This window comes from Vipera berus (genome assembly GCF_964194415.1).
Source record: "Vipera berus genome assembly, chromosome: 8".
Taxonomy (NCBI): Eukaryota; Metazoa; Chordata; class Lepidosauria; order Squamata; family Viperidae; genus Vipera; species Vipera berus.
In genome coordinates, this window is record NC_138211.1 from 7127237 (window position 1) to 7142021 (window position 14785).

The following is a 14785-nucleotide window of genomic DNA, read 5'->3' on the forward strand; positions in this document are numbered from 1 at the left end:
TTTCCGACTCTAGGGGCCGGTGCTCATCTCCGTTTCAAAGCCGAAGAGCCAGCGCTTGTCCGAGGACGTCTCTGTGTTCATGTGGCTGGCATGACTAGACACCAAAGGCGCACGGAACGCTGTTACCTTCCCACCGGAGTGGTCCCTATTTTTCTACTTACATTTTTACGTGCTTTCGAACTGCTAGGTTGGCAGAAGCTGGGACACGTAACAGGCACTCACTCTGCTACGCGGCACTCAGGATTCGACCTGCCAAACTGCCGACCTTCTGATCGACACGCCCAGCGTCCTAACCCACTGAGCCACCTCGTCTCTACTCAAATTCATAATATCTTCCCCCAATTATATTTTAATTTATATTATGTATAAATAATAACATTTATACATCTATAAATATTATTAACCGCTGCCCATCTTGAATACGTAGGAAAGGGGAAGCTCCAGACTTCACAAGGTTGTGACTGCGTGGAAACCAAACTGTGGCCTGAATCTGGAGGTTCTGCTTCGGCTGCAAAGCCACGGAATCCCGCAATCTACCAGGCCGGAGGTGCCCGTGAAAAGCCAGTAAGGCAGGTAAGGGGGTTGGGGGGCTGCCTGCAACGTGGGGAATCTTATGGCCAGGCCAGCCAGTTGGGACCCATAGTTTTGTTGCCAGTTACCCAACGGCCCTAGAGCAGGGGTCTTCAAACTTGGCCCTTTTATAACTTGTGGACTTCAAATCCCAGAATTCCTCAGCCAGCATGGCTGGCTGAGGAATTCTGGGAGTTGAAGTCCACAAGTCATAAAAGAGCCAAGTTTGAAGACCCCTGCCCTAGAGATATTGCTATTCTATCCCGGCTCGCAGGCCACACGTGCGCTATAGCCAACGGCCAGCCCTGCCAAGGAAGACGGCCTTAACCCCGCGCCCAGCCCTTTTGCACGGGGAAGGAGCAGCGCCCGTGCCCGGGCCTCGTGCAAAGGGCCACAGCTCAGCGCGGGCGTTGCTCCTCTCGCCCTTAACCCGTCTGCATCGGGCTCGCCCTGCCAAGGCCCGCATTAGCACGTGGGAACGCCAGCCCGGGCAAGAGGAGGCCCGCTCGCCCCGCCAGCTAATCCCAGGGAGGCGCCGCCAGCCCGCGCGCCAAACGGTCAGTCCCGGCCGCCCCGACCACTCTGGACCACGGGAGGGGGGGGAAACGCGGGCCGAGGCGGGTGGCGGCGTTGCCTCAGGGGAAGGAAAGCCGACAGCCGGGCGAAGGGCGCCGGCGTGGAAAGAGGACGAGTAGCCCTGGGCAGGGGAAAGGCCCACAGCGCTGGGAGGGGGCATTAAAATGGCTTCAAGAATCCCCCCCCCGTTCAGTGAGGTGCCGGGGTCCGGATTATACCAAGCAGGGAGGGGGAGGGCCAGCTGGGGCAGCTCTTTTACCCCCCCGTCTGGGGCGGATGGGGTATCCCGATTAGGGCAGGGAGGGGGAAGCGGACTGTACCTCTCCGGCAGGGAGGGGGGGTATGGCAGCGCCCTACACCACTTTCCCCACCCGCGGGAGCAAACGGTTTGTCCCGATCCCGGCGCCATCTTGGGTGCGACTATAACAACAACCCCCCAAAACCCCGCATGGGGCCTTTCCGAACCCCTGAGCCTAACTCCTTCTCCGGGACGGTCCATCGTTTTACCTGAAGGGGTTCGGTGACGGTTTCGTGTCCAGGCCGGTTCCTAGGGCCTCACCACAGACCATCCCCGCCCACCTGTCCTCACCTCACAATGGTAGCTGCAGAACGGGGGGGGGAGAAAGACCGCCCATGACTCATTAGAATAATCTGCCTAGCAACAGCTGCCAAAGCCGTGAGATGATTGGTCGACACTCGTGCTCGTTTAAAGGAAGTATTCCAAAAATATTTCCACGCAAGCCAAATTAACAGCGTTCAGCAGAGACTTTAGACAGAGGGGGGGGAAAAGATAGAGGGCGGAGGGAAGGGACACTCCTCTGCCCTGGATTTGGGCTTCCGTTGCTCGAGGACCATATTCGGCCAATCACAGCACAGCTCTCATCCAGTCGTCGCATTGCACTGGCGCCCCCCACCAATCCCGAGCGTCCTCTCTTCTGGCAGGCTGAATAAATGTGAAATAATCTAGCGACCCCTGTCGGCAAAACGGAAGAGCGTCAAGACGCGCGCCTCGATCTGATGTCCGTCCGACGTACTGGACTACAGTTCCCAGGATGCCTAGGGTGGACACCTCCGTCGCGAAGTCTCTTTTGGGTGGGGCGATCCGAGCTGGGCTGCAAAACCTCTGAGTGCCGCTAGGTGGCGGTAAAGAGATACGAAAATCGCTCTTTGGTGCCCCCTGTGGCTCGCCCGGATTTTATTTCTACCATCGGGGAAGAAGGTAATCCAAATACATGCTTTAACCCCCATTCTATTTCCTGCAATTATTCACCCGGAGCCCCCAATAAATTCTTGGTGCTTTCTGAGCTAGGTTTTTTTTCTCCTTGCAGACGTTACATTATCCAAGCTAGGAAACATCATTGGTTCTAATTCAAGTTATCACAGATATCACTATGGATATTTGCTAGGCACCATTTGAATGAATGAGCCAAAAAAAACCAATTAAAATGCAAACGTAAGGCCTTCCAACTTTTGAATCTGGATCCTGAAATTCAGAATTGCACCCTTCTTGGCGGTGGTGAGGATAGCCATGCTGGTTTCTGGGCAGCTTGTGCTGTTCAACCATCTTTGCAGGCTTTTGCTTTCAGGAATGCTCAAAAGGAAGGGGAGGAGGAGGAGGAGGAGGAGGAATTGGACCTGGGCCAATCCTCCCTCCCTCCCAGCAGCTTCATTACCCATTTGCAGGACCATATGGAAAGAGGGTGATCTCAGCTATAAGAAATCTTTCCTAAGACAAATCCAGATTGTTGCTGTTTGTGTCCGCACATAACCGTGCCTGTGGTAATAAGGAGGGCAGTGCTAATTTTTCTGGAATTCTTATCTGAGCTGGTTCAAAGAAAGGCACCTAATCCTTCCTGCAGTGAACCATATTTGGGGTGGGTGGGTGTTTAAACAGCACATTTAATTCTCCCATCCCCCCCCCACACACACTCCTATAGAAATACCCTAGGCCTAGACAAAAAGGAGGAATAGTGCCAGCAAGCCAAAAGAGGAAGATTATTTTAGGATAAAAATAATTATTTTTCGTAATAGATCAAATAAATACTATAGAAGCAAAGAGAGAGAGAGAGAGAGAGAGAGAAGAGGCTGGCTCTTAAAACAAGAGACAAATGAAAGGCAGCGGGGTGGGGGGGGGAAGCACAGGAAGGAAATCAATTCTCCGGTTTAGAAAAATAACCAGAGTTTTAAACAAAGATTCATGTCCAGTTTGGGACTAGAGCAGGGGCGTCCAACCTTGGCAACTTTTTAAGATCTGTGGGCTGGCTGGTAAATTGTGGAAATTGAAGTCCACATGTCTTAAAAGTTGCCAAGGTTGGAGACCCCCTGAATTAGAACAAGCGTTGCTCACGTTTTCACCATGGTGCCTCTCTTTTAACACTCCTCCCCTAGAAATGCAAAATGAGCAATGAAAACAATACCACCTAACTTCGGGAAAAGTGGATTTATTGTAGGAATGGAACGGAAAGGTTCTTCCTGCCTCCCCTGCCTCTGCCTGCACCTTCCCCAGAAACACCCACCTCGGAGTCTGGGAAGCCCTGGGCTAGAGGATCCCAGGTTGGTGGTGGTCTTGCTTAAACAACAAGGGTGGGACCTTTGGCTAACATTAGACCAGGATAGCTGTCTTCCATCACCACTACTCTACCCCAGGAGCAAATACTAGAAAGAGTGGGGGGAAACAAAGTCATCTCCTCGCAGCAATTTCCTCTTTGGCAGACTTAAAGGGGTAATCAGCTTTTTTCAATGCCGTTGTAACTTGAGATGGTTGCAAGATGAGGACTACCTGTAATGAAAAATGTCAATTGGAAGGCAACAATTTATTATTTTATCCAATAGGCTAAAATCCCCAATGAATCTCCTTCTCAGGGCCTGTCCTACTAACCCTGCTTTCCTTTCTTTTATTTTTATTTTTTTCTCTAAATGGATTTGCTGGAGGAAACCTGCTCCAGATACCTTGGGTGTTGAAAAACAAAGGTCTGTGTGACAAAACCTCCGTCTTTCCAGTTTTTCTTTTACAAAAGAAAGCAAGTCTGGCAGCCTTACTTTTAGATAGATGGCCGGTATTCCGTTTAATAGCTCACTAAAACATAGTTTCATTAAATTCCTTTCAGCGTATTACCTTTTGGAGTAGCTGCATTGATTCTTCGTTCCCTTCAACCTTTTCACCGCAAATTTCTCATTATTGTCCTAGCTTCTGTTCGTGTGAGTTTGCTCTTTATGTGGTAATAAAGAGCATGTTCTGTTTCATTTAACTTGTACATAAAAGAGAATCCACTCTCTACATTTCCACGCTGTTGAAAGAAAAATCTTCATCGGGGTCCAGCCCAAGCTGGGAAGAAGCAAAATGGAGACTGCTTTAGAAAGAAAGTTGGAGTTTATTGAAGAGCAGAGCGAGACAGCAATGTGGCTCTGGAAAAGCTGACCACATGTAGTAGGATGTGGTGGTTTTTTATACCTCCTTGGGCTTTTGTTTGGAGTTGTTCCTTTGTCATGAACTTTGACCTGAGTCTGAGTGTGCCTTTCTGGTATTCTGATGATGGTGGGTTAATCCTATTATGTCCCAAAGGTCTTATCCTGCTTCCCTGATGACTATGTCCTGCGTTGGATTTTTTTTGGGTGTGACGGATTGTTGATTCTAGAGATCTTTATCTTTCTAATCCAAGCTTTCTGGCTCCTATCTTTCTGACAAGATTATCACATCTGCATTTCTACAGACCTGGTTTCTGTTTGGGGCAGAGAGACTTGGGGGGGGGAGATATAATATTCTGCCTTTTAAATATTCCCAAAATATTTCTTTCTCTGGGGGAGGAGTGTGCTGTCCTCCCACAACTCAGTAACCGTAGTGGCTGCATTTCCAGATCTGTTCCAGCCACAGTGCGATCTCTTTTACTTAAACCTGGTTCAATGGGTTAAGCCAGAAGCCATTTAAAGTTTGAGGTAGCTTATTCCGCAAAACCTAATTAAAACTACGAATCCAGAAACCCGAATACTTTTCTTACATTGAATACAATCTCCAGCTTTGATTCTTGTCCGCTACTCTCCAGCTGAATGAAAGCTTGGAACGTTTATTGTGTGTGATTTACATGAAAACACAAAATGAACCATTCTTTTTCTGAAAATTGCCATAACAAAACCACACTGATGAAAAGCTGCAAGTACAATTTTAAAAAATGGTGTGTGTGTGTGTGTGTGTGTGTGTGTGTGTGTGTGTATCCAAGGCTAGCATGCAACTTTGTATAGAGCAGGGGTAGGCAACCTCGGCTCTTTTATGACTCATGGACTTCAACTCCCAGAATTCCTGAGCCAGCCAAGCTGGCTCAGGAATTCTGGGAGTTGAAGTCCATGAGTCATAAAAGAGCCGAGGTTGCCTACCCCTGGTATAGAGATATAGATACAGACGAAGACCGAGATAGAGCTATGACAGGATCATTTTCCTTTCCTAGAAAGACATAAGCAGAATTTACTAGGACCCAATAATTTCTTTTTTTCAGTGTATGTCAGAAGCTAAATATGTCAAGCTGAATTGTGTTCCCTTCCTCGATTAATGAAAGAAAACTGAACAGAAATCAAGCAACTAAAGAAAAATATTTTGCAAACCCCTTCGATAGGCAAATTAAATTCTCTAAAATTGGTATAACATGCCATCCAATCACAGTCTCCAGCTTGGCAGGATCAAGGCCTTGCATTTAAATGACTGGTAAACGTTTCTTGAAACTAAGGGGTTTCTTTCGTTCTACAAATTCTTCATTTAACAACTGCTCACTGGGGCTATTAATGTACTGTATGTAATTGTTATTTGGATGAAGGAAGTTCTGGAGGATGAGCTTTGAAATTGTATCATTCATCACTCATTTGTCATTTCCTTGTTGTTTCTGTCTGATTATCTTACCCTTGAAGGAGCACCCATTTAATTCTCTCTGCTTTGGAAAAATATCCAAAGACACATCTCATTTACCAGGTTTTAGGGGAGGTTGACGCAATTTGTTTTTAATCTCTCTCCTTCCCTCTTATTTATCTGTTTACTTCTACTCTGTGTCCTTTGCTCGTTTCGCCGGGACCTTAAAAACTTGGCTATTTGACTTAGCCGGCCTGGACTGAGGGGTTTTAAGGTTTTAAATTTTAAATTTTAAACTGTTTGGGGGCTATTTAATTTTATTTTATTTTAATTTGTACATTGCACTGTTTTAATTTGCCCTGAAAACCGCCCTGAGTCCTTCGGGAAAAGGGCGGTATATAAATCGAAACAAACAAATAAATAAAATCTTGCTGCTCTTAACACAAGGTATTTTAACAGAATAACTAGAGCTAGAAGGGACTTTGGAGTTCAACCCCACTTCAGACAAAAGGTTGTCCAATCTCTTCTTAAACATCTCCTGAGATGGAGCACCCACCGCTTCTGAAAGCAAGTCATCCCACTGATTAATTTTCTAACTTTTAGGAAATTTCTCCCGAGTTCTAGGTTGGTTCTCTCCTTGATTAGTTACCATCCATTGCTTCTTGTCCTGCCTTCAGGTGCTTTGGAGAACAGGTTGAGCCCCTCTTCTTTGTAGCAGCCCCTTATATTTATGGAACACTTCTGTCATGTCACCCCTAGTCCTTCTTTTCATTAGACTAGACATTCCCAATTTCTGCAACCTTTCTTCTTGTTTTATCCTCCGATTCTTAATCATCTTTGTTGCTCTTTGCTGTGTTCTTTCCAGACGCAGAGATATCAAACTCGCGAGTCACATGACGTCGCGTGATGTATCGGAGCTTTTCCCCCGTTGCCATCAATGGGGTGGGCATGGTTTCCTCATGACGCGTCTGGCCCATGGGCCGGCAGGTTGACACCCCTCTTCTAGAGTCTCAACATCTTTTTTTTTTATTGTGGCAACCAAAACTGGATGCAGTATTCCACGTGTGGCCTTACCAAGGCATTATAACGTGTTATTAACACTTCACGTGATCTTGATTCTATCCCTCTGTTAACGCAGCCTAGCACTGTGTTGGCTTTTTTGGCAGCTGCAGCGCACGGCTGGCTCATATTTAAGCGATTGTCCACCAGGACTCCGAGATTCCTCTCACAGTTACTACTGTTGAGCACCTTTCTTGTCTAAATGTAGAACCTTAATTTTTTTCACCGTTGAATTTCATTTTGTTAGAGAGTGCTCAATGTTCTCAAGTCTGTCAAGATCCTTCTGTATCTTGTGCCTATCTTATGGCTAGTCCTGCCAGCTTGGGGTCATTTGCATAGGTGATGAGTTCCCCTTCTATCCCTTTGTCAAAATCATTGAGGGAGGCTTTGAACAGTACTGGGCCTCAGACGGAGCCTTGGGCTACCCCGCTGCATACTTCCTTCCCTGTGGTTCCCTTAAGGACCATATGTTCAGTGCAGTTGGTCAGCCGGTTATAAATCCATCTGGTGGTGATGGTGTCTAACCCACATTTTTCTACCTTATCAAGTAGTACAGGGGTGTCAAACTGCCGACCCCACGGGGCTGGAATGCATCCTAGCAAAACCGTGCCCACCCCATTACCGGCAATGGGAAAAAAAGTCAAGATAGGTCACTTCACGTGAGGTTGCGAGTTTGACACCCCTGAAGTAATAGGTCTTTTGAAACAGAAAAAGCAGCATCTCAGTTCAGATCAATACATCACTACAGCACCTATCTTTTTTTTTTCTTTTCTATTTTGTGTGGCTTCACTTTGGGGCTGACTTAAGCACATTCTGTTCACTTTGGAAATGAGTCATTTTTAAGATTATAATCCTAGATCAGGAACCAAGGTAGCTGCCCCGGGCAGGGTGAGTCTTTCACCCTTCAGAATTGTTTTGTCCTGCTACCTAATTCCAACCATGACTGATCCATCCAGACTGTTAATCATAGAAATTAGGACACAATTCAGAAGATGCACTGGTTGGAATGCCTTTCTCCCTTCTCTCCGTCCTGTGAGAAACCGGGAACTGATTACAGAGAGTCCTCATTTTATGACCACTGGTGGGACCAGAATTTCCATTGTTTAAGGAAGGCGGTCGTTGAATCATACCCAATTTTTTATGGTTTTGGTTTTTTTTGCCAGGGTTGTTAAGTGAACCACTGCAGTTGTTCAGTAAATCAATGTGGTCATTAAGCAAGTAATAAAACATGTTGAGTTTTGCTTGGCTTGGAAGTATACACACTTGTTCCAAACAAAAACAAAAAAAATCAGAGAACTTATTATTGAAAGAATGTTGAGGTGGGGTGGGGGGGGCAGTCTAAGCAGTGTGTTTTCTGAGTTGTGCCTTTTGAAGAGGCCATGCCATTTTGTGCAAGCACCCTTGAACAGGCCTTCAGATTTCAAAAGCACCCATGAACCCAAACAGTTGCTAATTCCTCCATTCGAAGAGCTTGTTGAAAACCATCCAAGACTGGTCTCTTGTGGAGTTCTCTGCAGCGGGAAATTCATTTGGACTATAGCTCAACCTTTTTTTTCCCCCCAAAGAACATTAGGACAAGGGCTATAAAAGCCAATGAAGCTTTTCTCCTAGATCAGCCTCAAATTTTCATTCAAGTACTTATCTTTCCTCTTGGCAAGGAATATTAATTATATTAGCATTATCAATCAGAAAACATCATTAAGGCAGTTACGGCTGAATGTCTGGTTTAATAGTCCTCAGCTAATTCACTCAAAACTCTTACCTTGCTTAAACCAAAGTACTTCTGAATATATATATATATATATATATATATATATATATATATATATATGTGTGTGTGTGTGTGTGTGTGTGTGTGTGTGTTTCTCTCTCTCTCTCTCTCTCTCTCTCTCTCTCTCTCTCTCTCTGTGTGTGTGTGTGTGTGTGTGATCAGAAAGAATACTGTTTCTTCCAGTTCCTTTTGCCTATGCTATATACATGTATGTAGATGATGGAGCAGCTATTTGCATCTGACCTTTCTTGGGGGAGGGAGAAAAACACTCAAGAAACGTGGGCAGAGCTGACACCACTAACATCCGTTGCTTCCTATTGCACAGACAATACAGGCGAATATTTTGACTTCTAGTTCGCAAGCAGGGTTGCAAGGTGGGTGGATTGATTAATCGGTTCAGTTAGCTAATTAAAAATCTTCTCAGCAGCTAAATATTTTGACTTCTACTTCAGAAGCCAGGTTGCAAGGGGGGGGGTAGATTGATTAATCGGCATGGTGAGTAAATTAACAATGTTTTCAACAGCTAGAAAGGAGTCCAACTGGTACCATTTGTGTATATGTATACCTATATGTGTATACACACACACACATGTATACCTATGTATATGTATGCATATGCATATGTACACCTATGTGTATGTATATGTATATGTATATGTATCCCCTTCATGGATTACTGCCTTGTCGTGGCGAAGGGGCTTGCGTAATTCAATGAAGCTATGAGCTATGCCGTGCAGGGCCACCCAAGACGGACAGGTCATAGCAGAGAGTTCTGACAAAACGTGATCCACTGGAGAAGGAAATGGCAACCCACTCCAGTATCTTTGCCATGAAAACCCTATGGACAGTACCAAAAGGCAAAATGATATGACGCTGGAAGATGAGCCCCTCAGGTCGGAAGGCGTCCAATATGCTACTGGGGAAGAGCAGAGGGCTAGTACTAGTAGCGCCAGAAAGAATGAAGCGACTGGGCCAAAGCCGAAAGGACGCTCAGCTGTGGATATGTCTGGTGGTGAAAGGAAAGTCCGATGCTGTAAAGATTTTTTCTCCATAGGAACCTGGAATTTAAGATCCATGAATCAAGGCAAGCTGGATGTGGTCAAACAAGAGATGACAAGACTGAACATCGACATCTTAGGTATCAGCGAACTAAAATGGACAGGAATGGGTGAATTTAATTCAGATGACCATCAGGTATACTACTGCGGGCAAGAATCCCTCAGAAGAAATGGAGTAGCCTTCATAGTCAATAAAAGAGTAGGAAAAGCAATACTGGGATACAATCCTCAAAATGACAGAATGATCTCAGTTCGAATCCAAGGCAAACCATTCAATATCACAGTAGTCCAAGTCTATGCTCCAACCACCGGTGCTGAAGAGGATGAAATTGACCGGTTCTATGAAGCCCTACAGCACCTTATAGAACTAACACCAAAAAATGATGTCCTTATCATCATGGGGGATTGGAATGCTAAAGTAGGAAGCCAAAAGATAACCGGAATAACAGGCAAGTTTGGCCTTGGAGTACAAAATGAAGCAGGGCACAGGCTGATAGAATTTTGTCAAGAGAATACGATGGTCATAGCAAACACTCTTTTCCAACAACCCAAGAGACGGCTCTACACATGGACATCACCAGACGGTCAACACAGAAATCAGATTGACTATATGCTCTGCAGCCAAAGATGGAGAAGCTCTATACAGTCAGTAAAAACAAGACCAGGAGCTGACTGTGGCTCAGACCATGAGCTTCTTGTTGCAAAGTTTAGGCTTAAACTGAAGAAAGTAGGGAAAAGCACCAGGCCAGTCAGATATGAATTAAATCATATCCCCATTGAATATACAGTAGAGGTGACAAATAGATTTAAGGAATTAGATCTGATAGACAGGGTGCCTGAAGAACTATGGACAGAGGTTCGCAACATTGTACAAGAGGTAGCAACCAAAACCATCCCAAAGAAAAAGAAATGCAAGAAAGCAAAATGGCTGTCTGAGGAAGCTTTGCAAATAGCTGAGGAAAAGAGGGAAGCAAAAGGCAAGGGAGAAAAAGAAAGATACGCCCAATTGAATGCAGAATTCCAGAGAATAGCTAGAAGAGATAAGAATGCCTTCTTAAATGAACAGTGCAAAGAAATAGAAGAAAACAATAGAATAGGGAGGACCAGAAATCTTTTCAAGAAAATTGGGGAGATGAAGGGAACGTTCAATGCAAAAATGGGCATGATAAAGGACCAAAATGGCAGGGACCTAACAGAGGCAGAAGAGATTAAGAAGAGATGGCAAAATTACACAGAAGAACTATACAAGAATGAGCTTAACGTCCCTGATAATCACAATGAGGTGGTCACTGACCTCGAGCCAGACAAGTGAAGTGAAGTGGGCCTTAGAAAAGCTGAGCAACAACAAAGCTAGTGGAGGTGACAGTATTCCAGCTGAGCTATTCAAAATCTTAAAAGACAATGCAGTAAAAGTGCTACACTCAATTTGCCAGCAAATTTGGAAAACTCAACAGTGGCCACAGGATTGGAAAAGATCAGTTTACATTCCAATTCCAAAGAAAGGCAGTGCCAAAGAATGTTCAAACTATCGCACCATTGCACTCATTTCTCATGCTAGTAAAGTTATGCTTAAAATCCTACAAGCTAGACTCCAGCAGTATGTGGATCGAGAACTACCAGAAGTACAGGCAGGATTTCGAAGAGGCAGAGGAACTAGAGATCAAATAGCCAACATACGCTGGATCATGGAGAAAGCTAGAGAGTTCCAGAAAAACATCTACTTCTGCTTCATTGACTATGCTAAAGCCTTTGATTGTGTGGATCATAACAAACTGTGGCAAGTTCTTAAAGAGATGGGAGTACCAGAACATCTTATTTGTCTCTTGAGAAACCTATATGCGGGCCAAGAAGCAACAGTGAGAACTGGACATGGAACCACTGATTGGTTCCAAATTGGGAAAGGAGTCCGGCAAGGCTGTATACTGTCGCCTTGCCTATTTAACTTATATGCAGAGCACATCATGAGAAAGGCAGGGCTAGATGAATCAAAAGTTGGAATTAAGATTGCTGGAAGAAATATCAACAACCTAAGATATGCAGATGATACCACTCTAATGGCAGAAAGTGAAGAGGAACTGAAGAGTCTCTTGTTGCGAGTGAAGAAGGAGAGTGCAAAAGTTGGGTTGAAACTAAACATTAAGAAAACCAAGATCATGGCATCCGGCCCTCTCAATTCCTGGCAAATAGATGGGGAAGAAATGGAGGTAGTGACAGATTTTATTTTCCTGGGCTCCAAGATCACTGCAGATGGGGACTGTAGTCAAGAAATTAAAAGACGCTTGCTCCTCGGGAGGAAAGCCATGGCAAATCTAGACAGCACAGTAAAAAGCAGAGACATCACCCTGTCAACAAAAGTGCGTATAGTCAAGGCTATGGTCTTCCCAGTTGCAATGTATGGCAGTGAAAGTTGGACCATAAGAAAGGCTGAGCGCAAAAGAATTGAGGCCTTTGAACTCTGGTGCTGGAGAAGACTCCTGCGAGTCCCTTGGACTGCAAGGCGATCAAACCGGTCAGTCCTAGAGGAGATCAACCCTGACTGCTCTTTAGAAGGCCAGATCCTGAAGCTAAAACTCAAATACTTTGGCCACCTAATGAGAAGGAAGGACTCACTGGAGAAGAGCCTAATGCTGGGAAAGATTGAGGGCAATAGAAGAAGGGGACGACAGAGAATGAGGTGGCTGGATGGAGTCACTGAAGCAGTAGGCGTGAGCTTAAATGGACTCCAGAAGATGGTAGAGGACAGGAAGGCCTGGAGGAACATTGTCCATAGGGTCGCGATGGGTCGGACACGACTTCGCAACTAACAACAACAACAATGTATATGTATATGTATATGTATATGTATATGTATAAGTATATGTATATGTATATGTATATGTATATGTATATGTATATTGGCAGACTTCAGTAGCAAAAGAAAACAACTATTGCCACACTTATCATTCTGGATTGTTGATAGTTTGATGAAATATTCTACTCCACTAAAGCTCCTCTATGTAATTCAGGAAGCCTTAGTCAACAGAAGACTAAGTCAAAATCATAGAAGGTTGAACATGAGATCCATCAAATCTCCGGTGGGCAGAAACACAAACCACCAATAAGGGCAGGGGTTACAAACAATGAAGATTGAAGACCTGAAAATGAGACCTTCCTTGGCACCAAAAGCTAGCTAGCTCTTGGGCAATTAAAGGTTGCAGGGGGGGGGGAGGATCAGAGATGGGGGGAAAAATGGGACATCTTGGATAGGGTTCTAGAAGATAGTTCCAAAGGTGGTTTTCCAAAAGGCAAACTGGACATTCTTTGTTTTTTTTTCCTTGAAAACATTTTGCTTCTCATCCAAGAAGCTTCTTTAGTTTTTCAGTTTTCAAGGGAAAAAAACCATAAGTTCATTTTGCTTTTTGGAAAAACACCTTTAGGACAACGATGACTTAGATGATTGAGAATCTCCATCGCCATTGGCCTGGAAGATGTTAGGCAACTTCAACAGGAGCCTTCCACTCTGCATTTGTGTTCCGTGCCCAAATTGCGTTGCAAAGATGGATACAAATGGAATGAGCCACTCCATGAATGCCCAGACCGTTGTCAAGGATCATTTTTCCTTTTTCAATATCTGTCCTATCTAAAGAGCCAACCTTGATTTAAGAAGGCTTTTTTTGAACCTTCAAAGCAGAGTTGCCCGAGATGTGTGTGCTCCCGAAAGCAAAAGATATGTCTGTCAGAATCTCTTTAGGGGCTTTACAAATCCCAGCTTTAGATCTCACTAGGGGGCTTTCATTTATTATTATATTGAGATTATAGTACTTTACTGCTCGGCTGTTCTTTGTATTTAGTCAACCCTGCTTCACCCCCCCCCCCGCCCCCGCCCGCCAGAAGGCTGCTGTAGACAGAGGTGGAATTCCTGCAGCGCCAAGGAGAGAGGAAAACCAAATCAGAATTAAGAAAATCTTCCTGACATTTTCTCCTGGTTGAGAGTTCTTTGAAGCTACAGAACGGGGGTAACTTTATGGGGGAAAGGAGATATCAGCTGCTTGTCGTCTTACTTGACAAGGTGGGACCTAGTTCTCCCCAAAGCTTTAAGGTCCTGTGAGTGTGATGAGCAAAACACACTCTGGTTTGATCTCCTTTCCCTTAGATCTGCACAGGTAAATCTTCCATGGATACATGCACATGATCAGTAAGGTACCACACGGTGCATTATTTCACAGCCAGCCGCCACAGAGCTGTATTTTTAAAACCTGCATTTTAAATGCAGTCATTCTTCTCTATTGTATTTTCAGCTGCTACAACTATAAGCTCTTCTGGTTTTTTAACTCAGCAGAGGCCAAGGGATTGCAGAGTAAGTCCACCCAGAAAGCTGAATAAGAAAAGCCTTTGGGTTTTCCTTTGATTAAATTCATATTGAATCAGAATAGCCACAAACGCTTGGAGGGATGGCAAGACGAGGAGCAGTTGGCCTAATACCCATTTGAGAGTGAATCTTTTGCAAATCCAAAAAAACCCACCCTTTGACAGGTGAAGAAATCAGTTTGCCTCCGTTTACATTTTAATAATCTTTTGCTTGAAGTATGCGGACCACCAACCATTCTTTCTTTCTTAAATTTATATGCCATCCATCTCATTGTCGAGTTACTCTGGGTGGCTTACACCACATCATACAAAAGGGAATACAAAGCATTAAAATGTTAAAAGGCTAAAAGTTAATAAAAGTTGGGTAAACAAGTAGCCCACGACTTACAACAATTCATTTAGTGACCGATCAAAGTTACAACGGCACTGAAAAAAGTGACTTACGGCCATTTTTCACCCTTAACGGCTGTTGCAGCATCCCCACGGTCACGTGATCCAAATTTGGATGCTTGGACTCATATTTGACGGTTGCTGTGTCCCTTTTGCAACCTCCTGACCAGCAAAGGCAAGGGA

The 14785-nt window shown here is 44.7% G+C and overlaps 1 protein-coding gene across 2 annotated transcripts in view; it reads right to left on the reverse strand.

Moving 5' to 3' along the window:
- PRDM10 (PR/SET domain 10) overlaps positions 1-1748 on the reverse strand; it is a 46528-nt gene extending 44780 nt beyond the window's left edge. The window contains exon 1 of one of the 2 annotated variants that reach the window (XM_081333653.1): positions 1654-1748. The gene's annotated coding sequence lies outside the window, so the exon portion shown is untranslated. The remainder of the gene's footprint in view (positions 1-1653) is intronic. The other variant, XM_081333654.1, reaches the window with a different exon arrangement.
- Between the last annotated feature and the right edge of the window lie 13037 nt (positions 1749-14785).